Source organism: Talpa occidentalis, unplaced genomic scaffold, assembly GCF_014898055.3.
Source record: "Talpa occidentalis isolate TD23 unplaced genomic scaffold, MPIMG_talOcc4v2.1 talOcc4.13, whole genome shotgun sequence".
Lineage (NCBI taxonomy): Eukaryota > Metazoa > Chordata > Mammalia > Eulipotyphla > Talpidae > Talpa > Talpa occidentalis.
Genome location: NW_023601322.1, coordinates 64924444 through 64950422, shown reverse-complemented (window position 1 = coordinate 64950422; position 25979 = coordinate 64924444). Strand labels below are relative to the sequence as shown.

Sequence of the window (25979 nt, the reverse complement as noted above, 5' to 3'; positions counted from 1 at the left end):
TGACTGGGTTATTTTCTTTGTTGTTGTTGAGTCTCATCAGCTCTTTGCAGATTTTTGTGATCAGTCCTTTATCATTAGTGTTGGGTGCAAAAATGTTCTCCCAGTTGGTGGGGTTTCTCTTTGTTTTTGTTATTGTCTCTTTTGCTGTGCAGAAGCTCTTTAATTTGATGTAGTCCCAGCTGTTTATCTTTCTCTTCACTATCACTGCTTTGGGTAAAGATGTCTTTGATATGCAAATCACATAGTGTTTCACCTATATTTCTTTCTATGTATTTTATGGTTTCAGGTCTTATGTCTAGTTCTTTAATCCATTTTGAGTTGATTTTTGTGTATGGTGTGAGGGAGTGGTCAAGCTTCATTCTTTTGCATGTAGCAACCCAGTTTTCCTAGCACCATTTATTGAACAAACTTTCTTTGCTCCAATGCATAGTCTTTGCTCCTTTGTCAAAGATTAGTTGACCATAAATCTGTGGGTTTATTTCTGGATTTTCTATTCGATTCCATTGGTCTGTATGTCTGTTCTTGTTCCAATACCATGCAGTTTTGATGATTATGGCTTTGTAGTATAGTTTGAAGTCTGGGAGTGTGATGCCTCCATTTCCTTCTTTTTTTTTCAGTAGAGCTTTGGCTATTCGGGGTTTTTGGTGATTCCATATGAATTTCATCAATAATTGTTCTATTTCTTTGAAGAATGACATTGAAATTTTTATTGGAATAGCATTGAATCGGTATATTGCTTTTGGTAGGATGGCCATTTTAATAATGTTTATTCTTCCAATCCATGAGCAGGGAATGTCTTTCCATTTCTTTGTGTCTTCTTCTATTTCTTTTAACAGTGTTTTATAGTTTTCTTTGTATAGGTCCTTTACCTCTTTTGTTAGATTTATTCCCAAATATTTGATTTTTTTTGTTTCGATAATAAAAGGGGATGGTTTTTTTTTATTTCTTCTTCTTCAGATTTATTGTTTGTGTATAGGAAGGCTACTGACTTTTGCGTGTTGATTTTGTATCCTGCCACTTTACTGAATTGATTGATGAGTTGAATTAGTTTTTCTGTGGAGTTTTTGGGGTTTTCTATGTATATTATCATATCATCTGCAAATAGTGATAGTTTGACTTCTTCTTTTCCTATTTGGATTCCTTGGATGTCTTTCTCTTGTCTTATTGCTCTGGCTAGGACTTCCAGTATTATATTGAAAAGCAGTGGTGAGAGTGGACATCCTTGTCTTGTTCCAGATCTTAATGGAATTGCTTTCAGCTTTTCACCATTGAGGATGATACTGGCTGTTGGCTTGTCATAGATGGCCTTTATGATGTTGAGGTATGTTCCTTGTATCCCAAGAATTTCAAGGGCTTTTATCATGAATGGGTGTTGCACTTTGTCTAAAGCTTTCTCAGCATCTATTGATATTATCATATGTTTTTTATATTTCTTTTTGTTGATGTGTTGGATAACGTTGATTGATTTTCGGATGTTAAACCATCCTTGTGTCCCTGGAATGAATCCTAAGGCATCAAACTAGAAATAAACCATAAAAAGAAGGCAAGGAACTATCCTACCTCATGGAGATTAAAAACCACACTACTGGAAGACCACTGGACTAATGAGGAGATCAAAGAAGAAATTAAAAAATTCTTTGAATTGAATGACAAGGAGGACACTAATATCCTAAATGTATGGGATGCAGCAAAAGCAGTAATAAGAGGAAAATATATAGCAATAGAAGCTCACATCAAAAAACAAGAAAGAACTCAAAGAAACAACCTAATCTCAAAGCTCAGAGATCTAGAAAAAGAACAACAAAAAAACCCCAAAACCAGTAGAAGAAAAGAAATAATAAAAACCAAAGCAGAAATAAATGAAATCGAAACTAAAAAAACAATCCAAAAGATCAATGAAACCAAGAACTGGTTCTTTGAAAAAATCAATAAAATAGACAAACCCCTAGCCAGGCTCACAAAGGAAAAAAGGGAGAAAGCACAAATAAACAGGATCATAAATGAAAGAGGAGAAATCACAACGGACACAGCAAAATCAAAAGAATAATAAGTAACTACTATGAACAGTTATATGGAAACAAGTTCAACAATCTAGAGGAGATGGACAAATTCCTACAACTCTACAATCACCCAAAGCTAGATAAAGAAGAAATAGAACACCTAAACAGACCAATTACATGCAGCGAAATTGAAATGGTAATCCAAAACCTTCCCAAAAACAAAAGCCCAGGACCTGATGGATTTACAAATGAATTCTACCAAAGATTCAGAGATGAATTAGTGCCTATCCTTCACAAACTCTTCCAAAAATTTGAGAAGGAAGGGATAATACCAAACACGTTCTATGAAGCCAACATTACACTAATACCAAAACCGAATAAGGACAACACAAAAAAGGAAAACTACAGGCCAATCTCCCTAATGAACACTGATGCAAAAATCCTCCTTAAAATTTTAGCTATCAGAATCCAACAGTGTATCCATAAGATAATTCACCACGACCAAAAAACATCTTGTGTTAACTTATTGCTAGAGTACGCCTGATTACTAATGCATTATTGAAGGTAGGTGGCCAAAAAGCTGTGGTGTTGGTGGAGTTGGGAGTGGGAGGGCAGAGTAGTGGCAGACTACACAGCAGCATCTGGCCAAGGTGGAGGAGGGAATAGGTGAAGGAGGGTTTGAACTTGGGGACAGAGGTCTCTAGATCTAATATACAGAGACCCAGACTGTCCTCCTACCCACCATTCTCCAATGCACCCGCAAGAAGTAGCAGTCAGAATTTGAAATCCTTTGAATTTTCACTGCTTTGAGTGGTGGGCAAAGGTTCACCCCTCAACTGCTAGGAGAAGCAGGAAAGTTTGTTCCCAGCACACCAACTCCCAATCTCTACTACCTACAAAATCTGCCTTACTTCCTTTTGGCTCCCAGTTCACTATATCCAGGCAAGTTCAGCTTATTACAAGGAAAAATGATGACTCGATGGGTATGGATCTTAAATACATGGGGCTGCTGGAGCTAGTTAGGCTTCCTAAAATGCATCTGCCCCTCCCCATCCTGGACTCCCAGGGTTTCCCTGGGTTCCTAGCACACTGAAGACAGGTGAGTACCACCTACTATAAAGAACAATGACTGCTGGGCAGGAGTTGTGCCAACACATCCTGTGCTGCTGGCGATTAGCTCAGCTGTCTGAAAGCTACCTGCCTCTCCCATGCATGGACTCCCAGGGCTTTGCCTTGGCTCCTAGCATACTACAGACCATTGAGCACTACCTCCCTGTTTTCTTGCCTCCCTGAAAGAAAACTTTTGTGTGGGTGTAGGGCTAAAATAGCTTTGGCTGCAGGCAGTTATTTTAGTGGTCCTAAAACACATACTCTCCTCCTCCACTCGGATACCAGGGACTACCCTGAGCAACTAGTACATCGCAGTTAGTGAATGATGCCTACCATAAGGAACACTGGCTGCTGAGCAGATGCTGTACTGATTCACCTGGGACTTCTGTTGGCTAGCTTGGTGGTCCTGAGAGGCACTTGCCCTTTTCCTACCAATATTCCTAGTCTACTACAGCAGGATGAGTGCATGTCTCCCATAGAGATAATGGATTGCTAGGTTGGCACTGAGCTGATGGCACCTGGAGACTGATGCCAACTAGATTGGCAGCACCAAGTACCAGCTTCTCCCCTGTTTGGGCTTGGGCTTTTTGGCTAGACTTACTACTACATAATTTCTAGCTACTCATGGTACCCATCTACAACCCATAGTCTCCTGGCCACTCTGCTCATACAAGAGCCTCAGAGAAAAGGCAATGCCCCCAAAACACTCTGAGGTCAGAACTAGGCTGCAGCTGAAAGGTAATTTGCAGTTTGGGGATTCTGGGAGAACATCAGTGGTGTTCTACCTTAACTAGCCTTCACCAGATGATGACTGCAGTTTCTTCCCCTGCCTCAAATGACTGAGAACTGAGGAAGGTTTTTGCCCTTTGCTACTTTTACCCATCCCCAAACTCCTCCTCCCTCTCCCCGCCCCCTATAACATATCCAGCCCTCACCCTGAAGGCTGATTTCTTAGACTACCACCCTACACTGTCTCTTCAGCTCCAGTCATGCTGATTGGTGATAAGGTTTCAACTAACATAATGACAGCATCCAAGACCAATACCTTTGATCTGCAATTCTAAAGCAAGACTGTTACATAAGAATTGGAAACAGAATCTGTCTAGCTTAATCCATAGAAACAATCACAAAGCGCTAAAAGAGAATGAGGAGGCAGAGGAATATACCTTAATTGATGACTCAAGATAAAATCTTGGAAAAAAATTCCTTATACAAAAGAATCAACCAAAGTACTAAAAGAAGACTTCAGAGCAACAGTCTTAACAATGCTTATTAAAAATAGGAGAACAATGGATTAAAAAAAGAGAGAGAGAGAGAAATCCAACAGAGACAGGGAAAAGTGAAAGCCTACAATAAGAAATCACAGAGGGGCCTCCCTGGTGGCGGAGGGGTTAAGTCTTAGTGGATTCATGCTATCACCATTATGGCTTGAGTTCGATCCCCAGTCAGGGAGTTAACCCACATATGGAGCAATGGATCTCTTCTGTCTCTCTGCCTGCTGCTCACCTTAGCAGCTCACTTCAGAGAGCTGCCTGTTCTGCTTTCCACTCTGTCTCTGGTAAATCCTCTCACACCCTGCCCCACACCTCTAACATATACCCCAGTTCTCTATGCATAAATAAATAAATACATAAGTAAATAAGTCTTCAAAAAAATAAACCACAGAGATAAAGAACGTAATAGTTAAAATTAAAATACCATAGAGGGACTCACCAGTACTCGCAATGAAGCCAAGAAACAAGTCAGTGAGATGGGATATAGAGTAGTAGAAATAATCCAAACTTAGATGCAAAAAGAGGAAAGAATTAAGAAAAATGAAGATAACAAAACAGACTTATGGTACACCATCAAAAGGGAACAATATTCACATTATAGGGATTCCAGAAGAAGAGAGAGTGAAAAGGGACAGAAATCCTATTGGAAGAAGTAATAGCTGAGAACTCCCCATAATAGGGGATAGAAACAGACATACAGATCCAGGAAGCACAAGGATATCTAAACAAAATAAATCCAAACAGACACATATCAAGACATATTAAAATTAAAATAGCAAAAATTAAAGCTAAACAGAGAATCCTTAAAGCTGCCAGAGAAAAACAATGACTTACACAATCCTATCTAGGGTTGAATCCCTATATTTTTCAGCAGAAACTTTACAGATTAGAAGGGAATGCTGACATTTTCACCATGCTGAAAAAAAAACTTCAACCAAGAGACCTCCACTCAACTAGGTGAACACTCAGAATTGAAAGCGATAATAAAAAAATCTTTACAGACAAACACCATTTGAAGAAATTCATCTCCCCTAAACTGGCCTTGCAAGAAATATTAAAGGGACTTTTACAAAATGAAAAGAAATCTCACTTCGAAGCAACAAGACTCCAAAGATGAAAAATGTGGAGGGAGGAGAGTAATATTGGCGAATGGTACAAGGAGCTCAAGATTAACTTGATTTTGATTTAAGATAGGTTATTATAAGTATAGAATCCTATATATAAAACACAAGGTAACCTTGCAACAACACCTAGAAGAAAAATGAAGATAAAAAAGGAATCCAAGCACTACACAAAAGGTAGTTTTCAAAATAAAAGGGAAGAGAACAAAAGAAAACTAAAGAACAGAGACAAACTGCAAAAACACCCAGAAAAGGTAGCAAATAGAAAATGGCACTTATATATCAATAATTTCCTAAATGTCAATGATCTGAACTCACCAATTAAAAGGCACAGAGTGGCGGGTTGGATCAAACACCATAATCAACTCTTCTGCTATGTCCAGGAGACCCATTTGAGTTCCAAAGGTAAACATAGGATCAAAGTTAAAAGTTGGAAAACATTCCTACAAACAAATGGGATCCTAAAAAAAGATGGGGTAGCCATACTTCTATCATACAAAATAGACCTCTAGCTAAAAAATTTAGTAAAAGACAGGAATGGACATTGTATAATGATTAAGGGAGCAATATATCAACAGGACATAAAACTTATCAATGCATTACACCAAATGAAGGAGCATAAAAACACATAAAACAACTATTGATAACCTAGAAATAGACAAGGCCGGAAACACCATAGTAGAGAACTTCAACATCCACTTTAATCGAGGGAAAGATCAACAAGGAAGAAAAATCAATAAGGAAACAACAATCTTAAATGAGGAATTAGACCAGGTGGGCTTAATAGACATTTATAGGGCATAGCACCTATCAAAATGTGAGCACATGTTCTTCTCACTGCACATGGAACTCTCCCAAGAATAGACTACATACTGAGTCACAAAAAAGTGCCAAAAGATTCAAGTAGAAATTAGCTATACACAAAAAAATGGGGGAAACCTGAAATATTTTGGAGACTAAAAAACATGGTACTGAATGACTTTTTGGATTAACAGGAAATACAAGAAGAAATTAAGAAGTACATGGAGATGAATGAAGATGAAGACATGAGCTATCAGAACCCAAAGGACACTGAAAAAAAAAAAAACAGTAGTAAGAGAGAATTTTACAACAATCCAGACTTACATCAAGAAACAAAAATTTCAATTAACCAATCAAAGTTTACACCTTAAACAATCAGAAAAAGAACAAATGAAACCAAATCCAGGAGATGGAATAAAACTTAGAGCAGAAATGAATAAAATAGAAATATATAAAAGATAGTATAAAAGATCAGTGAAATCAAAGCCTGGTTATTTGGGGAGAGAGAAAGAGAGAGGAAAAAAAAAGAGATAGAGAAGGGGAGAGGAGAGAAGAGGAGAGGAGAGAAGAGACAAGAGAGAGGACTAACTTCTAGCTAGGCTCATTAAGAAAAAAAGATAGAAAACGCTAATAAACAGAATCCAAAATGAAAGAGAAGTTACTACAGATGTCACAGAAATACAGAACATGAGAAGTCTATGAACATCTCTAGGCCAACAAATTGGAAAATCTAGAAGTAGTGGACAAATTCTTAGACTCAAAATCTCCCAAGACTGAATCAATTAGAAATAGAAATTTTTTTTTATATAGATGACCAAGTTTAATCAGACACATGTCTATAATGATGATTTCTTTGGGGTCATTACACATCCACATGTCATCTCCTAAATTCCAAAATAAGAAGATAAAATCAATTAGTACAGTCTTGACATTTGGAAATGGAGATCATAGGAAAGGCACTTTCCATGTCTTTTAACATATTTCTTTTTTTATTTAAATATTTTATATAATTCTTACATCTTTTTTCATCTTTGCACAATGTATGCATTTTCATTTTGGTTATATTCCCCATAAAATTGCACCTCCCCCTTTATTTTGACTCTAGTCCTTCCTTTCCCTTCCCCCTCCCCCTGTAGTGTGTCTCTGGTTTACAGTCACTCGTTGATTTTGATTTTTTTACTTTGTATTGATTAGTCTTTTTCCTGGTCTCTTATTTCACTTTTCTAAATTCCTGCTATGAGTGAGACCATCTGGTATTTTTCTTTTTCTTTCTGACTTATTTCGCTGAGCATGATCCCTTCTAGCTCCATCCACGTTTCTGCAAACTGCATGTGTTTATCTTTTTTGATTGCTGAGTAATATTCCATTGTGTGTATGTACCACATCTTCTTGATCCAGTTATCAACCATCTTCTCTGACCATGAAGGCATCAAACTAGAAATAAACCATAAAAAGAAGGCAAGGAACTCTACTACCTCATGGAGATTGAAACCCACACTACTGGAAGACCACTGGACTAATGAGGAGATCAAAGAAGAAATTAAAAAATTCTGAGTTGAATGACAAGGAGGACACAAATTTTCTAAATGTATGGGATGCAGCAAAAGTAGTAATAAGAGGAAAATATATAGCAACAGAGGCTCACATCAAGAAATAAGAAAGAACTCAAAGAAACAACCTAATCTCAAAGAACTAGAAAAAAAAACAACAACAAAAAACCCCCTAAAACCAGTAGAAGAAAAGAAATAATAAAAACCAAAGCAGAAATAAATGAAATCGAAACTAAAAAAACAATCCAAAAGATCAATGAAACCAAAAGCTAGTTCTTCGAAAAAATAAATAAAATAGACAAACCCCTAGCCAGGCTCACAAAGGAAAAAAGGGAGAAAGCACAAATAAACAGGATCATAAACGAAAGAGGAGAAATCACAATGGACACAGCAGAAATCAAAAGAATAATCAGAGACTACTATGAACAGTTATATGGAAACAAGTTCAACAATCTAGAAGAGATGGACAAATTCTTACAACTCTACAATCACCCAAAGCTAGATAAAGAAGAAATAGAACACCTAAACAGACCAATTACATGCAGCGAAATTGAAATGGTAATCAAAAACCTCCCCAGAAACAGAAGCCCAGGACCTGATGGATTTACAAATGAATTCTACCAAAGATTCAGAGACGAATTAGTGCCTATCCTTCACAAACTCTTCCAAAAAGTTGAGAAGGAAGGGATAATACCAAACAGGTTCTATGAAGCCAATATTACACTAATACCAAAACCAAACAAGGACAACACAAAAAAAGAAAACTACAGAACAATCTCTCTAATGAACACTGATGCAAAAATCCGCAGTAAAATTTTAGCTATCAGAATCCAACAATGTATCCATAAGATAATTTACCATGACCAAGTAGGATTCATTGCAGGGACACAAGGATGGTTCAACATCATAAATAGAAAATTTGAACAGACTAATTCCAAGCAAGGAAATTGAAACAGTAATCAAAACAAAAGCCAGGGTACCAGGTGATTTCGCAAATGAATTTTACTCAAAGATGAACAGATAGCTATCCTTCTCAAATTCCTCTAAAAAAACTGAAGTGAGATTGTTTCTGATTGCATTTTATGAGGTCAACATTACTCTGATACTAAAAGCAGATAATTAGGCAAAAGAAAGGAATAAAAAGAATCCAGATTGGAAAAAAATAAGTCAAACTATTACTATTTCAGATGACATGATAATATACAAAGAAAACCTTAAAGATTGCACTAAAAAAATGACTAGAAGTAATACAGTGAAGTGGTAGGCTACAAAATCAATACTCAATGGTACATGCAAACAACAAACTAGAAGAGAAAGAAATCAAGAAAGCAACCCCATTTACAATCACATCAAAGAATTAAATACTCAGGAATAAAGTTAACAAAGGAGGTGAAAGACCTATACAATGAAAACTATAAGATATTGTTAAAAGAAACAAGTGACAGAAATAAATAGAAATACATTCCATGCTCATGGATTAGAAAGATTAATATTGTTAAATGGCTATCTAAAATATAGATTGAATGCAATCCCTATCAAAATTCCAATAGCTTTCTTTAGGGAACTAGGACAAACACTAGGGAGTAGGATCAAAACAAGGGGGCTGGGAATTGTATGGGGACAATAACCAAGATGAAAATGCATACATTGTGCAAAAATGAAAAATGATGTAAAAATATATAAAATAGAAAAAAAGAAAACAATCCCCCCAAATAAAATAAAATAAATTTTAGAAATATAGTACAAAAGAAAAAAAATATTGTATGAAACAAAAGACACCCAACAGGCAAGTAATTCTAAGAAAAAAGAAAAAGAACAGAGGTATTATGTTGCCAGATTTAAAAAAATACTACAAAGTATTAGTAATTAAAATAATATGTTTTCAATAAAAATAGACACAGAGTTCAGTGGAATAGAATTGAGAATTCAGAATAAACTCATACTTACACAGAAAGTAAGTTGTGACAAAGGAGCCAATAACATACAATGGAGAAAGGAAGTTCTATTTATTCAATAAATGATGATAGGAAAATTACACAGCCTCATGCAAAAGAATGAAATTAGCCCACTATCTCATACTATACACAAAAATTAATTCAAAGAGGATTAAAGACTTGGCTATAAGACCTGAAAAATTCATAGAAGAAAACTGTGACAAAACAATTGAGACACTGGTTTCAGTAACCTCTTTGGGGACTTGACTACAATAGCAAGGGAAGGAAAAACAAAAATAAACAAGCAGGACTATATTATATTTTTTTTTTTGGGTTTCGTGATTTTCTTTATTGTTTTCAATTTCATTGATTTTAATTCTAATTCCCCCTCCCCCCTTTCTTTAAATTTTTAGGTTTCATTTTCTTGTACTTTCATTTTCAATTAGGTCAAAATATACTTTTTAAAAAAGATTTATTTATTAATATATACATAGAAGGACTGGGATACAGGCCAGAGGTGGGGGGAGGTGTGGTGGGGGTGAGAGGATTCACCAGAGAGAGTGGGGAACAGAACAGGCAGACTGACTGAAATACACTGCTGAGGGGAGCAGTGGGCAAGACAGGAGAGGTCTGCTGTGCCATGTGGGTATCTCCCTCACCGGCTGGGGATCGAACTCTTGCTGCAGAGGCTGTGGATAGCTTCACGGTGCTGTACTCAACCCCTTGTGCCACCAGGGAGGCCCTCAAAATATATTTTCAATCTCACTTTGGGAGTCTTCAAGCAGGACTATATTAAATTAAAAAGCTTCTGCACATCAAAAGAAACTATCACTAAAACAAAAAGACATCTACTGAATCACAAAAAAAAATTATGCATCATACAACTAACAAGGGGCTGACATCTGAGATCTACAAACTCACACACCAAGAAAACAATCCAATCAAAAGTCACTTAGTTGATATGATGTCCATCATAATATAGTTGAGTTGTTCAGCCATAAGAAAGATGGCAATCCTGCCACTTATGACATGAATGTACTTTGTGGGCATTATTCTAAGTGAGATAAGTTAGACAGAAGAAGACAAATACTGTGTGATATTACTTATATGTGGAATGTAATGTGACTGAACTTGTAGCAGCAGAGTAGAATGCTGATTACCAGGTCTGGGGGAGAGTGTGGGGTTGTTGGTTGAAGGGTACAAACTTGCTGTTAGAAGATGAATAAATTCTGGAGATCTAATGTGACTTTAGTTAACAACACTGGATTCTGTAATTCAAGGTTGCTAAGTGACTAGTTCTTAAATGTTCTCACCACAAAAAAGAAATGATAATTATGTGGTATGATGGAGGTATTAGCTGAAATTACTGGAGGCAATCATCTTGCAAAATCTAAATGTATCAAATCAACATGTTGTATAGCTTGAACTTACACAATGTTATATCTCAATAAAAAAAAAAGACTGGGTCAGACTGAAAGATACTGAGGGAAGATGACAAATTCCACTCACATGGATTAATTTTAGCATTCTAAAAACAATGATGTCCTCAATGAACTTTCTGGGCAAGCTCACAAGAGCTGATTCTTCTCAAGAAGATAACAATAGCTTCAAAGGATCATTCATGAGAAGGGAAATGTTTATCAGTTTGTGCTGGTGACTCCTCCTGATAACAATAGCACATGGTACTGTGAACTTTAGACTTCTGAAATTGCTAGCATACACACTGGCCCATTTGGTCCTCACAACAGTCAATGAGAGAGGTGGGTAAGTGATATTATCACCTCTTTGAAGATGAAGAAACTGAGGGTCTGAATATTTAAAAGATGTCCCCACTTTCACAGCAGTTATCTTCCTGGGAACTGCCAGTTCAATGCACTTCCTACTACCCCATAGTTCCAAACTTCCCCTGAAGCTGCAGGACAACAGCATTACATACTCTGAATTGCATGAAATAAACTTAAAAAGAGATGTAGAAATTACATAGCAGCAGGAAATATCAGCTGATGTCCATGCATGCAGATGAACTTGCTTTGTGATAGATAGTAGTAGCAAAAGGAAGTGCAAACAACAATTAATGAGCTGATTGCAGCCCAATGGTCAATAATATTCCCACCTAAGCATTTTGGTTAGAGAGGAGAATGAGGTGAGAATGGGTTAGAAATTCATATTGCATTTGGAGCACACAGAGTGGAGTTTATCTGAGAGGCTATTTTTACATATTTTGTCTTTTGGTTTCCCTGTGGGTTTACAAAGGTCATTCACTGCGATGGCAAGCTATAGAGGGAACCAAAAACAACATAATCTATTGCAAGAAGTTCTGTAGAAGCCCTAACAGTGTGCATTGACAGATCATTTAGAACACATTGTTGAGTGTCCACCCAATTATCAGTTTGTTCTTTTGCAAAGGTGGTAGAAATAGTTAATTGCTATTTGGTAAAAAGAAGAATGCACTGGTGTTTCATTAAAACTAGAGGAATAAGGTACTGTCAGAACAGAAGGGAGAGGTGGATCACAGTGAACTAGGTTGGGGGAGGAGGAGAAACTATCTGCATTGGACCTATAGGTTTAGGAAATAGTTTAATAGGCAGAGGTGGAGGGAGAGCAGGACTTGGTGAATTTGGCAGTCCAAGAATTTAGAGGTAGGTACTGATGGCATTTTGGAGTAAACCTCTTTTGAGTTTGTATGGCTATTTAGAGTATGTTCTTTTTGAATGTTCTGTCTTTTCCTATTCCCATTTGTACCTTTCTGCACAAGCATTGCTTACTTCCCCTTTCACCTTGCTCACCTGGAAAAATCCACCTTCATCCGCAAGAGTAAGGACAAATGTCTCCAACTGTGAAAGCTCTTAATCTGACTCAAACATAACTCATTCCTGTCACAGTACGCAGACATACCTTCATTGCACATGTACCCACTTGCTTGGGCACCAGTTTTTCTCATCAGTATCTGTTGATACTGAAGAGTAGGAACATGTGTCTTTCTAGCCTCTGTATTTCTACTACCTAGCAGAGTGTCTGGTACATTGCCAGAGTCACTCAGAAAATATCCTTCAAATAAGGTTTACACATCTTTTGTATGGATTTGGTAACTACATTTACAATTCACATGTATATTGATCTTATATCCACTAATATTGCTAAATTGATTAATTTTAAGAATTTGTAGTTTATTTTTTAAAAGATTTATTTATTTATGCATACAATAACTGGGATGTAAGCAGTGGTGTGTGGGCTAAGAGGATTCACAAGAAAGTGGGGAGCAGAACAGGCAAATATATTGAAATACACTGCTGAGGGGAACAGCAGGCAAGACAGGAAAGGTCTACTGCACCATGTGGGTCATCTCCCTGTCCTGGGATTGAACTTGAGCTGCAGTGGCTGAGGATAGCTTCATAGGCTGCGTCTTAACCCCTTGCACCACCAGTGAGGCCACTTGTTTTTGTATTATAAATCTGATTAGTTCTTTCAAAGAGCCAACTTTTTGATTTGTTGGTTGTCCCGACCCGCGGGATTCGGAGGCACGGGAAGAGAAGGGCTGAGGATTAAAATGAGGGACTTGACAACTTGATGCTAGCGTTTGCTTCTTTATTTTTCCTTTAACCTTTTCCTACTTTTACATGTCTTTCTTTTCCCTGACTTTCTTACTTCCCTGGCCTTCTCTCTGCTCCTCTCGCAGTAACCCTTGCCATATCTCCTTACAGTCTCCTCGCAGTCCTTCTCGCCTCTCTTGCGGTTCCTTTCTTATACCCTCGTAGCTCCTCCCCCCATACCTCTCAGTCTCATGTGCTTTACAGGAAAAACCTGTGGTTCTCCAAAGGCCAAAGGCGAAAGGGCAAAGCGAACTCATGGCACGCATATGCAACATAGCACATACTCCGGGCGGCTCCGGACAGTTGGTCATTTCTTTTTTTTTTTTTTTAAAGATTTTATTTATTTTTCAATGTAGAAGAACTGGGGTATAGGCCAGAGGTATGGAGGGTGAGAGGACTCACTAGAGACAGTGGGAAACAAAACAAGCAGATTGACTGAAAGACACTGCTGAGGGGAGCAGCGGGCGAGACAGGAGAGTTCTGCTGCGCCATGTGTGTTAGCTCCTTGGCAGAGTTAGAACTTCATGCTGTAGTGGCTGCTGATAGCTTGATAGTGCTGAGACTTTAACTGCTGCGCCACCAGGGAGGCCCTTATTGGTCATTTCTATTTAATTTTTTTAAATTAAATTTTATTAATTTAGCATTCATTTACATAACTATGTAATAGTTACATAAATACTGCTTCCCTCCTTGTCTTGTACACGTCTCATTGATGCACCACCAAAGCTCTGGTGCCACTACACTGTCACATAACCCCCTCTACTATTTTAAAATTTAATAATTTTCTACTCATATCTATATTATTTGTTTTGTTTCATTGTCTTTTAAAATTTTCCTAATACCCTGAAGTAAATATCAGACAAGATAATTTACAGCGCTTCTTATTTCCTATGATAAGCATTACATTTCCCTTTAACTGCTACTTGAGCAGTAGTGGCACATATATTATTGTTGTAAAAGATTTTAGTTCTATTCTGACTTTTAAAAACTTCACAAATTAGATATTTTTTCTTTGTTTTCAGTTATGCAGTATCCACTGTAGGTCTAAGTGTATATTATTTCTTTTCATTTGTTTGATTTTTCTTTCTTTTCTGCCACCTTCCTCTCTCTTTTAAATCATGCTTGGGAATTCCAAATTTGGAGTGTTTATATTTAATCAATTCTGCAAAATTCCAAATCCTTTTCCTCTTCAGATAGATCCATTCACTACAATCTTCTGTACTCTAATAAATGCATCTATGTAGTATTTATCACTGTTTCCTTTATCTTTTGCCCTTCCTTGTTCTTATATTTTTTTTCCTCTTTGTTTTCTTTCTGGGTATTTTCTTCTGTCCTATCTTCTGGTTGATTATTTTTCTCTTTAGTTATGTTTAATCTGTTTTTTAATCTCACTGAATTGAATTTATACTTTCAGCATTTTTTATCTCCAGAAAATATGATTGGTTCTTTTTCATATGTACTGAAGCCATTTTGTTAGTGTCTCATTTCTTTTTATACATTCAGTGCCATTTCTATTTTTCTAATATTTATTCAAACAGTTTTATGTTCTGTAGCTGATACTTTGACATTTTGGTTTGTTTGATTCTGTAGTTTGTAGTTATTGTCACCACTCATGGTGGATTAATCCACATTCATTTATTGAGTTTTGATGATACTCTCATGTTTTTTGATTTTTTTTGTTTGTTTGTTTGTTTTGGTAAGCTTTATTTGTGAGGTGATTTTGAAGCCTGGTTTAAGAATATTCCCATGAATATTGTGTTGGCAGAAGTAGGTTTCTGGGGGAACTCCTATCCTTACAGCATTTGAAATTTTCTTCTTTTTTTGACACAAAGGTTTTATGAATTATGGTTCCAATTCTATGTCATTATAGTGTTACATTTAGGATGTCTCCAAGGACCCTTTTTGTTTTTAAAAACATCACCTAATATTTTAATCCAAACAGGCATTTATCTCCACAGTCTTCCTTTTCTTTTTTAAATGAGTGGCAAATCAACTATGAGTCTCATTATCTAGTGTCCTATCCTGCCTATATCTCAGAATTTGTCTTCTATCTTTCAGAAGAAAGGGCTTTCAAAATTTACATTTTTAAAAAAGAACTTTTTATTTATTTATACAAGAACTGGGGTACAGGCCAGATGCGCAGGAGGGTGAGAGGATTCACCAGAGACAGAGCGAGGAACAGAATAGGCAGACTGATGAAATACACTGCTGAGGGGAGCAGCAGGCACGATAGGAGAGGTCCGCTGCGCCATGTGGTACCCTCACCGGCTGGCCGGGATCGAACCAGCTCTGAAGAGACTGCAGACAGCTTCACAGCCAGGTGCTCAACCACCTGCACCACCGGTGGGCGGGGGGGAGGGGCTCCCAAAATTTACATTTTAAATCACCAGGAACTGGAAAATAATTCCATGGCAAATGTCATGCTAGGGCTTACTTAATATCCCCTGGACTTCTATTTTTAGCTGCCCAAGAATTTTGTTACATTTTTGCCAACATACATGTTTGTAAGTCCCCATCACTTTTACATGGGCTGTTAGAGGACGTGATTCCCTAAATATCTAGGCCAGCTTTAGAAACAGAAGTTTTCACTTGACTCATTTTAATGCTGCTAGGTAGTGTTTTATCTGAAGTTCCATTTAATCATTCCTCGCTGAAAGGCCTCCAGTGACCTCTCCTCACTCTTAGGATGATATACGTGATCTCTCACCTTGACCTGTGTGTACATCCTGGCAAATCTGACTTCCTGCCACTTCTCCAACCTCATATTTAATTTGCCTTCTCATCCAAACTTGTTGCCTTCCTTGCTGTTTCTTGCTGCCAGAGATGTTCCTGCTACAGGACCTTGTCCTTTATTCTCCTGTCTACTTGGAACTCTCTTTAGATATTCATATGTCCTGTACTCTTATTTTATTTTGATCTCTTTAATGTCACCTCTTCTAGTCTTTGTAATATAACAGCTCTCATTATTCTCTGTCTCCTTTGTCTACCTTCTTTTTCTCCATAGTACTATATCTATTTACTTGTGTATTTAGTTTTGGTTTTTTTAGATGTAGTCACCATGAAAGCTTGTCTGCCTTGTTCATTGCTACATTTCCAGTGCCTGGCACATTACTAGACACATAAGAGGTACTCAAATATTTGTCAAATGAATAGATTGAATATCTTTTTTTTTAATTTTTTTTAAATAGAGGCATGTTTTATTTGTTTGTTTTTGTTTTGTTTATACATGCACTGGGTACACTCAGAAGCGCAGGAGGGTGAGAGAATTCACCAGAGCCAGAGCGGGGAGCAGAGCAGGCAGAAGGACCGAAGTGCACTGCTGAGGGAGCAGCGCGCCGCAGGAGAGGTCTGCGTGCCATGTGGGACCCTCCTCCGGTGGCTGGGGAGCAGCTGGGGATTGAACTGGTGCCGCAGAGGCCGCGGGCAGCTTCGCAACCCAGCGCTCAACCGCTGCGCCACTGGGGAGACCCAGATTGAATATCTTTTTAAAAAATGGAGTCATTCCCTCTTCATAAAGGAGCTATTTTCTGGGGCATGGAGCTTTGAAACTAACACTAAAAGAATATCATGTAACACGGGGAATCATTTGTTTTTATTAACAAATCAATTCAGCTTTTGCAAAATGGACAATTCCTAAACAGCTGCTTAAACACGAAGCAATTCACTTCCAAGCTGTTTCCTGCAAGTACATTTGATTATGTTAAATATTTATTAAGTGCCAAGGTATTAAATTAGGTGCTGGTGGAGAGTGACCACATTTCAGACCAGCCATTGTGGGTCCAGAGGACACAGGGAAGAGAGGTGTGGAATGGGCCCAGCTCCTTTCCTAAGAGTAATCTGGCTTCCCTCTTCAGACGAAGAGAGTTGGTTTTTGAGAAAGTGGAATTATTATATGTGGAATGATGAAATGACCCCAAGTGTTCCCTCCCAAATCAGTGTTCCTTGTTGCAAAGGTAATTTAGACAAGGTAGGTTGGAACTGGTTCTTGGGTTGTCTCATTGTCCCTGGAATAATTTGGTGCTTCAAAGTAGTAGGAAACATAAGCATGTGATGTATTTCTGAAAATGAGAATTATAAGAATCTGCTCAGTTAGGAATTCTGAAAGTATATTCCTGGAACAATGATTTAACCATTGTTCCTGGTTCCTTTCATTCTTCTGAATCTGATACCTCGGGTCCTAATTGCTTCCAGCTGCAGGTCATCCTTTCAGGCTGCAGTGACACTTCCTAGAGTCTTGATGGTACTGTACAATTCCCATAACCCCCTAATTTCCTGCTGAGCTTCAAACTCAACCATTTCCTTTAAAATGCATTGAACCTTTATAAAATACCTTTAAGCTTCACATTATATCCTTCTTTAGTTTCTTTTTTTAATATATTTTTTAAAGATTTATTTATTTATACAAGCACTGGGGTACAGGCCAGAGGTGCGGGAGGGTGAAAGAATTCACCAGAGCCACAGCAGGGAGCAGAACAGGCAGAAGGACCGAAACACACTTCTGAGGGGAGCAGTGGGGAGCGACAGGAGAGGTCTGCTGTACCATGTGGGAATCTCCCTGGCTGGCCGGGAATCGAATCCTCAGCGCTGCAAAGGCTGTGGACAGCTTCACAGTGTTGCGCTCAACCTGTTGCTCCGCTGGGGAGGCCCTCCTTCTTCAGTTTCTTAGCTACAAGTCCACCTCTACTTTGTCAGCCATTGTGACCAGAACTGTCCATCAAGGCTGAACTGAATGGTAGGAAAAGGCTAAAATATGGATGTAGCGGCAGGAAGGGCCACAGGGCGGGTTTTCTATGATCGGAGCAGACGGGGTAAAAGAGGAGAGTCCTGGAGCTCTCAGTGGCTTTTTCAAGCTTTTATTGGGATTTACCTGGTACACGGCAGACAGGGGTGCGGAGGGACCAGGAGGCTTGCAGGCCTCTCTCTGGCATTCTCTGCTGGTTCTCTTTCGCTCTGCTATTCCGCTCTGCTGTTCAGCTGGCGTCCCCATGACACCGCCTTATTAGCCCAGTCTCAGCCCCATCTCAGCCCAGGTGTACCCACTTATGCATGCCCACACCCTACTCCAGGTGCCCACCATCAGGCATGCATTCAGGACCACAGGGATCCGTCATCAATCCTAATGGCAGGAGGGTAGAAAAGCCTGATTCTTTACTTACCCTACAATGGAGTAGCAACCCACAATGCAAGACCATACTCAAGATAGTGGAGTGGAGCTCCCCCTTGACTAAGAAGGTGGCTATGTGGTATAGCAAAACTTAGCGATAGAAGAAAGAAGTGCTATCTTCAATCCTGACTAGAATTTAAAAATATACATTAAGTATGAATCGTTTTACCTTTTTATTTAGAAAACCATTTCAAAGATAGTATTATAAAGAATTGGTACTATGCTGGGTAGCTTTAACCAGAGCCTGCATGTACTAGATGGAATTCTATAAAACAATTTTGGTAACAACGAATGATTATTTTGGGCTTTATAAACTTTGTTTTTGGGACAATATGGGGCATGGCCTACTGTAGGTTAAGGAAAAATGTCAGGCTTTTCAGCCCTCCCGCCATCAGGAAAGATGATAGATCCTTGCGGTCCTGAATGCATGCCTGATGGCGGGCACCTGAAGTAGGGTGTGGGCCTAGGTAGATGGGATTCACCTGGGCTAAGACTGTGCTTTTTTTTTTTTTTTTTTGAAATAAAGGTTTTTTTTTTAAAGATTTATTTATTTATTTATACAAACACTGGGTACAGTCAGAAGTGCGGGAGGGTGAGAGAATTCACCAGAGCCAGAGGGGAGAGCAGAGCAGACAGACTGACGAAATACACTGCTGAGGGGAGCAGCGGGCGGCAGGAGAGGTCTGCGCGCCAAGTGGGACCCTCTCTGGTGGCCGGGGATCGAACCAGCGCTGCAGAGGCCACGGGCAGCCTCGCAGCCCAGCACTCAACCGCTGCGCCACCAGGGGAGGCGACTGTGCTTTTAAGGACGGTGTCACGGGGACGCCAGCAGAAGCCAAGAGAGAAGAAAGAAGTAGAAGAAGCCGAGAGAGAAGCAAGAGAAGCAGAAGCTGAGAGAAGGCCTGAGAGCCCAGAGTGAAGACCTGCTGGGGGCTGGGAGGCCTGCCAGCCTCCCGGCCCCCCAGGGCCCCTGCCTGCCGTGTACCTCGTAATCCCAATAAAAACCTGCAAAACCACTGAGGACTCTGACTCCTCCTTCACCTGGTCTGCTGGATCAGAAAACCTGCACTGTGACCAGTCCTGCCCCTACACCTACATTTTTAGGTTATCCACCCACATAGGATAATTATATGCTGAGTACATACATATAAACATGTATTACAAATGTATAAATTTTGCAAAAATCCAAAGCAATTTAGTAAAAAGTTTTTGTGCACTATGTACCAGATGATTTTCTGAAATGCAAAGATGCATCAGGAATAAATCCTAACCTCAAGGAGTTCAATATAGTTAAATGACATACAGACTTATCCCCTCACTCTTTCTTGGCAAGGGTGGGTATAGTTTCCAAGATTGAAGAGAAGTTAAACCATTCATTTATTGTTTTAGCAACCACATTGCTTCCACAGTTGTCATTTGGCTTGGCTTGGGTGGTAAATTACAGTTTGACTTTTTCCTATTTTTTTTCAATAAGGTTTCAGCTAAAAATTACCCAAACCCTGCAACTAATTTAAATAATTAAATTATTCCTTAAAGTTTCTTTTATTTTGGCATATAACATGGAAAATTTTTGATTATGTGACGTGAAAGATTGCTTAGTGTTGAATGTTTAAACTAGACCTGATCCAGTTTGGTTCCACTTATCAAATATCACAGTTAAAAAGGGGGAGAAAGGAGAACAAAAAATGCCAGAGAAACAAAGACTAATATGTCAATGAACTGAGGACAGTTTTCATTTCCCAGAGATGATATTTGAAGGCAGAACATGAGCTGAGGAATGCATTTAGTAGAAGTTAATCTCTCAAATCTCTTTCTTTGTATAATTACCTTCATTTACTCGACAATGAATTCTGACTATGCCAGATGTTTTGGTAGGCACCAAGGAAATAAAAATAAACCAACTATAGTCTCTGTCTTCAAGGAATAAATAATTTAATAATGGGAACTGATTGTATAAATAAATAAATATGTAGTAGTGAGAAAGAGAGAGGATGGAAGAAGAGAGCTGGATGGAGAGAGGTGAGGGTAGAAACAAAAAAAGAGAAGAAAGATACAATATTTTCTAAAATTTAAAAAATGTCCACCAACAAAAGTAATCCTGATAACTACTCATGACTTTTCATCTCTATAATAAATACTAGGGTATTTTTTTTTAAACCTTGCTCATGACTTTTCATCCTGTTCATCTACTCCATTTGACAAAACTGAGTACATGTCAAAGGCATGGATTCCCCTCAGAGTTCTTTCAACTTTAATAGCTGAGTGGATTTGTGCTAGTCATATCATATCTTTGAGCATATTATTTTTGAGCATATTATGATCTGGCATACTCAGGATGATGTTGATAGGAGAAAGCACTTTGCAAAAGAGAAGTGCTATAAGGTATGGCTACATTCTTTACTAGAGAAACTTTCAACTGGATAACTCTTAAGTTTTCCATTTGCCCATCTTGCATTTCTTTCAAGAGATTTAATGTAGATTCATGAGTTAGTGGATGGCTTCCAAGGTTCAGTAATAGTTAAGTCATTTGTAAAATTTTGGGTATATATGCACACATGTATTTTCCTAGTTCCACAATTTTCATCAGCTTTTCAAGGGAGTCCCTGGCTGTGGAAGAGGCTAAGAACTGCTCACCTAGAAAGAATGGATTTTGGGGGTGGTTGGTGGTGGGGGTGTTTACACAGGTTGCCTTATTAATCTTTTTATCCCACTACTCATCACATAGCATACTGCACATAGTAAGGGCTCCTAAATTTGTTACATTAATAACTATCAAAAGGGATATGTGTTATGATGGCAAATATCAACACTCAAAATGACACAGGCTTCACACCAGAGATGAAGTATTGCATTTTGATGAAGTTTCTCATTGGCTGTCCAGTAGGAAGTGGGGTCGTGTTTATAGGGCCTGACTACTGTACAGTTTTAAGCAATTCATCATTTCCTTGCTTTTGTTTTCAACTAACTCAGGGAATCTTCTTCTCTTTGTTGAACTAGCAGATAGTTTTGTTTGCTTCATTGTATCGAGGTTGAAAGCTGCTCTGTGTCATGCAGGGCATTTAAGGACTGTCCTCTGAACACATGGAAGGATCTGGAGAGCATAGGCACCCTCCAGGAGAAAACCATGACCAAAAAGCAGAAGCAACTAATGGAGAGTAGACATAAATGTTGCAGTGATTTGCTTTTGTCTGCTATGACTAGATATTTCTTATAGAAGAAAAAATTCATGAATATAAAAATTTTCTTGATACAATTACATGAGATTCTGAAGTTTATATCCATGCCCACAATTGAAACAATGAGGTACTCAGCTTGTCAAACCATATCATGACTAGAGGTCTGTAAGTACAAGGTTGTTCATTACATCATTATTCAAAACAACTTAAATGCCTATCAATGGGAGACTATTTCAGAGAATTATTATATATCATAACAAATAAGACACTAGTAACCCACTCAACAGATGAAGGTAGTTGTATTGAAATGGCCCTGTAAACATGATATGTTTTTTAAAAAGTGAAAACATTTTATTCTGAAATTATTGTGGTTTCATAAGAAATTGCAAAAATAGGGCAGTAAGTGCAAGCTTTCCTCAATGGCACATTTAAAATCTGTCTTAAAGAAAAAAAGTAGGTTGCAGAATGGTACATATGATAGTATCCCCTTTGTGTAAAATGAAGTAAGTAAGTCAGATTGTTAGATGTCTTTGGAGAATAAGATGTAATTTGCAGCAGGAGACAAGCAAGGACTTTAATTTTGAAATGTCTGTACTATGTAATAGAAATGCCTACATCTATTTATCTATGTAGAGGTCTATATATTTATGTAGATGCAAACACATAGTTCAATGGGCATGTATTGCTTTTATTTTTTAAAACATCTAAAACAGTAAGTTTAGGAGAATGATTTCTAGGATATTAAATTCTTACGAATTAATTTAAGCTTTACTTCTGTCTCTCAAATGAAACCACCACGAACCTACAGACTGGGAAAAGGTATTTGTACATGACACACCTGACAGGGGGTTCCAAAATAAATAAAGAACTCATACAACTCAACAACATCATCAACAACAACAACAAAACAACTCAATTAAAAAATGGGCAAAAGAACTATGTAGACACTTCCTCAATGAAGACAGTAAGATGGCATAAATGTACATGAAAAATATCACTTATTATAAAGGAAATAAAAACCACAATGAGATACCATTTCACCTCTTTGAGAGTGGTTTATATCAAAAAGAATGGAAACAACATATGTTGGCGAGCATGTGGAGAAAAAGGAACATTCATCCATTGTACATAATCTGGTGCAGCCTCTATGGAAAATGATATGGTGATACCTTACAATAAAAATATAAATACCATATGATACACCAATACCACTGCTAGATATGTATCCAAAGATTATGAAAACACTAACATGAAGAAATTTATTTATTCCTATATTTATAGCAGCATTATTCATAATAGCAAAGCTATGGAAATTACCGAAGTACCTAAGAGACTCTGGATAAAGAAATTGTGGAATATATAATCAGCAGAATACTATTCAGTCTCATGGAACAAAATGATTGTATCTGGAGGTAATAACGCTAAGTGAAATAAGTCAGAGAGTGAAATGCAGAGTTTCACTTATATGTGGAATATAAATAAGGAAAGAATACAAACTGGCAAAGCACAGCAAAAATAATTCTCAGACTGTGTGAAAAATATACTTGTTATCTGAGGGACTGGGGGAGGGGAGGGAGAATGGAATAGGAAAAGGAAGAAGATAGGATATTGGCATGGGGTCTTGATGGAAGATGAGTGAAGCACGTGCACGAAGAAGGTGTGAAGTTGTACCCTCCAAATGATATAGCTATATAAATAACTGATGAATCAATAAAATGTGAGGACAATACAAGCTTTAAAATATTAATTCTTCTGAGTTGGACACATTTTAAAAGGAAATGGAAGCTACAATTCAGGGTAGTAGTATGGGCATATGATGCCTATTGCCCCTGACCTCACTACTCCAGTCCTCAAAGAATATGCCTTTTTTCATGAACCACAAAATCCATTCCCATGATTACTGGACCCTTTTGGCAAAACTAGACTACATAATTAGAAGCCACAGTATAAGGTAATCCTACCAGACCTTTGTTTCTATATTTAAGCATGATTTTACTAGCAGAATTATACTATAAGCATTTCTCCCTAAGTCAACTTTTGAGTGGGCATGAACCAGTAGTAGCTAGAATTAAAACTTAGTCTTGGTATGCAATCTCAACTATTTTAAGCTCTCCAATTCCCCATGTGTTTTTTATCAACCTTTCTCCATTCTACAACTATTCGAATTATCTGGTACATGATCAAAAATGCATTCCCAGCTGTATTGTACCAGTCAGTAGTGGGTGACGGGGCCTTCCATATCATTTCTCTTTAAGCTTCAGTGTACGTATTTGTACTCTTCATCTTATCTATTTGGAGCTGGCCCAAATTCCACAGGCAGCCCCACCGTGGGGAGGTGCAGAGGGAAGGAGAAAATGAAGGGAAGATGACTGCTGGGTGTGTAACCAAACACTCAATCGGTCACTGCTAATGTATTTAAACATTTGTTTATTGAGCAATTTATCTCTGGCACATTAGGAGGCTGTTAATGGTGTTAGAGAGGAGTAATTGCTGTTTCTGTGATTAAGCTGAAATGAACACAGACGCCTAGTTAACAAGGCATGGTATTTACATGATATTCGTAAGTTGTACAAATAGATTTTTATTCTTGAATGCCAACCACTGGCACATGAATCACTCACGGTAAATATGTGACTGAATGATGCTGGTTCTTTAAGCAGAAGTAGCAAAGGAGTTGATTCATTTGAAAAATATTGTCAGTTTTACTTAATGTTTATCAAGACAGCCTGGATTAAAGAAAACCAAAAATATACTTCATAAGTTAAACATTAGCATTCCCTAACAGACATGCACATGCACTCATGCATATCTATTCATCCATCCATGCACCCACACATCCATCCATCCATCCATCCATCCATCCATCCATCCATCCACCCACCCATCCACTCACCCAACCATGCATTGCTGCAAATCAACCGTGTGTTAGTTCTATGTGTAAAGCTGAGGATACAATGGTGAGCAAAAAACAGATCCAGGCTTTTTTTTCATGGGATTTACAAAATCCAGGGTGTAAACTGTCATTGATAAAGAATTACCCAAATGGTTATATAATTGCCAACTGAGTTATGAGCTCTGAAGGAAAAGAATAGGTTCAATGAGAATGCAGAAGAACCTAGAGTAACTGGGAGGGTTAATGTGGGCTTTCCTGCAGAAGCAGTACTTGAATTAAGATATGAAAGACAACTAGAAGCTAATTGGGTAGAAAAGAGTGAATGATGAGTGTGTGTTTGGTGAGTACATATGTGTGTATGTGTGTCTCTGTGTGTGTGTGTATGCATGTGTATGTGGTATAAGTTGCCTAGCACTGGGAACTATATAAGGAAAATGAAGATGTCAAGGAAATGAAAAAAATGAAGGTGGCTGGAGCACAGAGAAACAGCATCAAGTAATTGGACATGAAAAGAGGAAAATCAGGATCCAAAGTAGCCAAGAAGTACGTGCAATGGGAAAACTTTGAAGACTACTAAACTTGATCAATTATGTTCACAGTCCCTGATTCCCAAAATACGTTCTACACAATATAAACCAAAAAGGAAACATGTCCAAAAGCTGATGGGACACTGTTTTAAAGTTTTGACACCTGTGTATTAAAAGTGTCTCATGTTTCTTTCCCGGGTTCTGTATACAATCATGGCAGGACAGTTCCCAAATAAGTTGTTTTCAAATGAGATGCTCATTAATTGAGACATTAGCTCTGTGTCCAACACAGAGCTCCTTCCTTGAGCCCTTTATGAAACTGAGACCTGTAAATCTATAGGACCACCCTGCAGACATTAGGAAGATTCAAAAACTGTAGAAACTGGATATGTTGCAAACTGAGTTAGAACAATGGCAATAAGTGTGGGAACTTCTGAGACCCCAGCACAATATATTGGGTGTCAGAGTCCAAAGTATGCTGGCCCTGTTATTTGATTCTTAAAGAGTTTTGATAATTAAGTTGTATTTTATGTGGCTACTACCTTGCAGAAGTATCTGGCTTGAGAAGATATCACAGCCTTTCAATTGTTTTCATAAAAATTGTCCACCATCAACAGGTGCACCCACCCAAGAAAAGTAAACATATTACAAAGGAGGAAGCCTGAAGTGATTGAACCCACACGCTGTTTATTTAGTCATTCCAGCTTTATGACTTGGGAATATTGACAGGAACATGCATCTACCAGTTACCATAGCAGGGATTCAATAGACCACTGTGTCACAGAAGGGTATGTCTTAGATCTGGAGAGTGAGGTTCTGAAACTTGTGAATGAACCTCT

General features: G+C 38.1%; 1 long non-coding RNA gene across 2 annotated transcripts in view; it reads right to left on the bottom strand.

The window, feature by feature from the left end:
• The window catches only part of LOC129145619 (uncharacterized), a 649656-nt gene that overhangs the window by 114541 nt on the left and 509136 nt on the right, over window positions 1-25979 (bottom strand). The window lies entirely within an intron of this gene.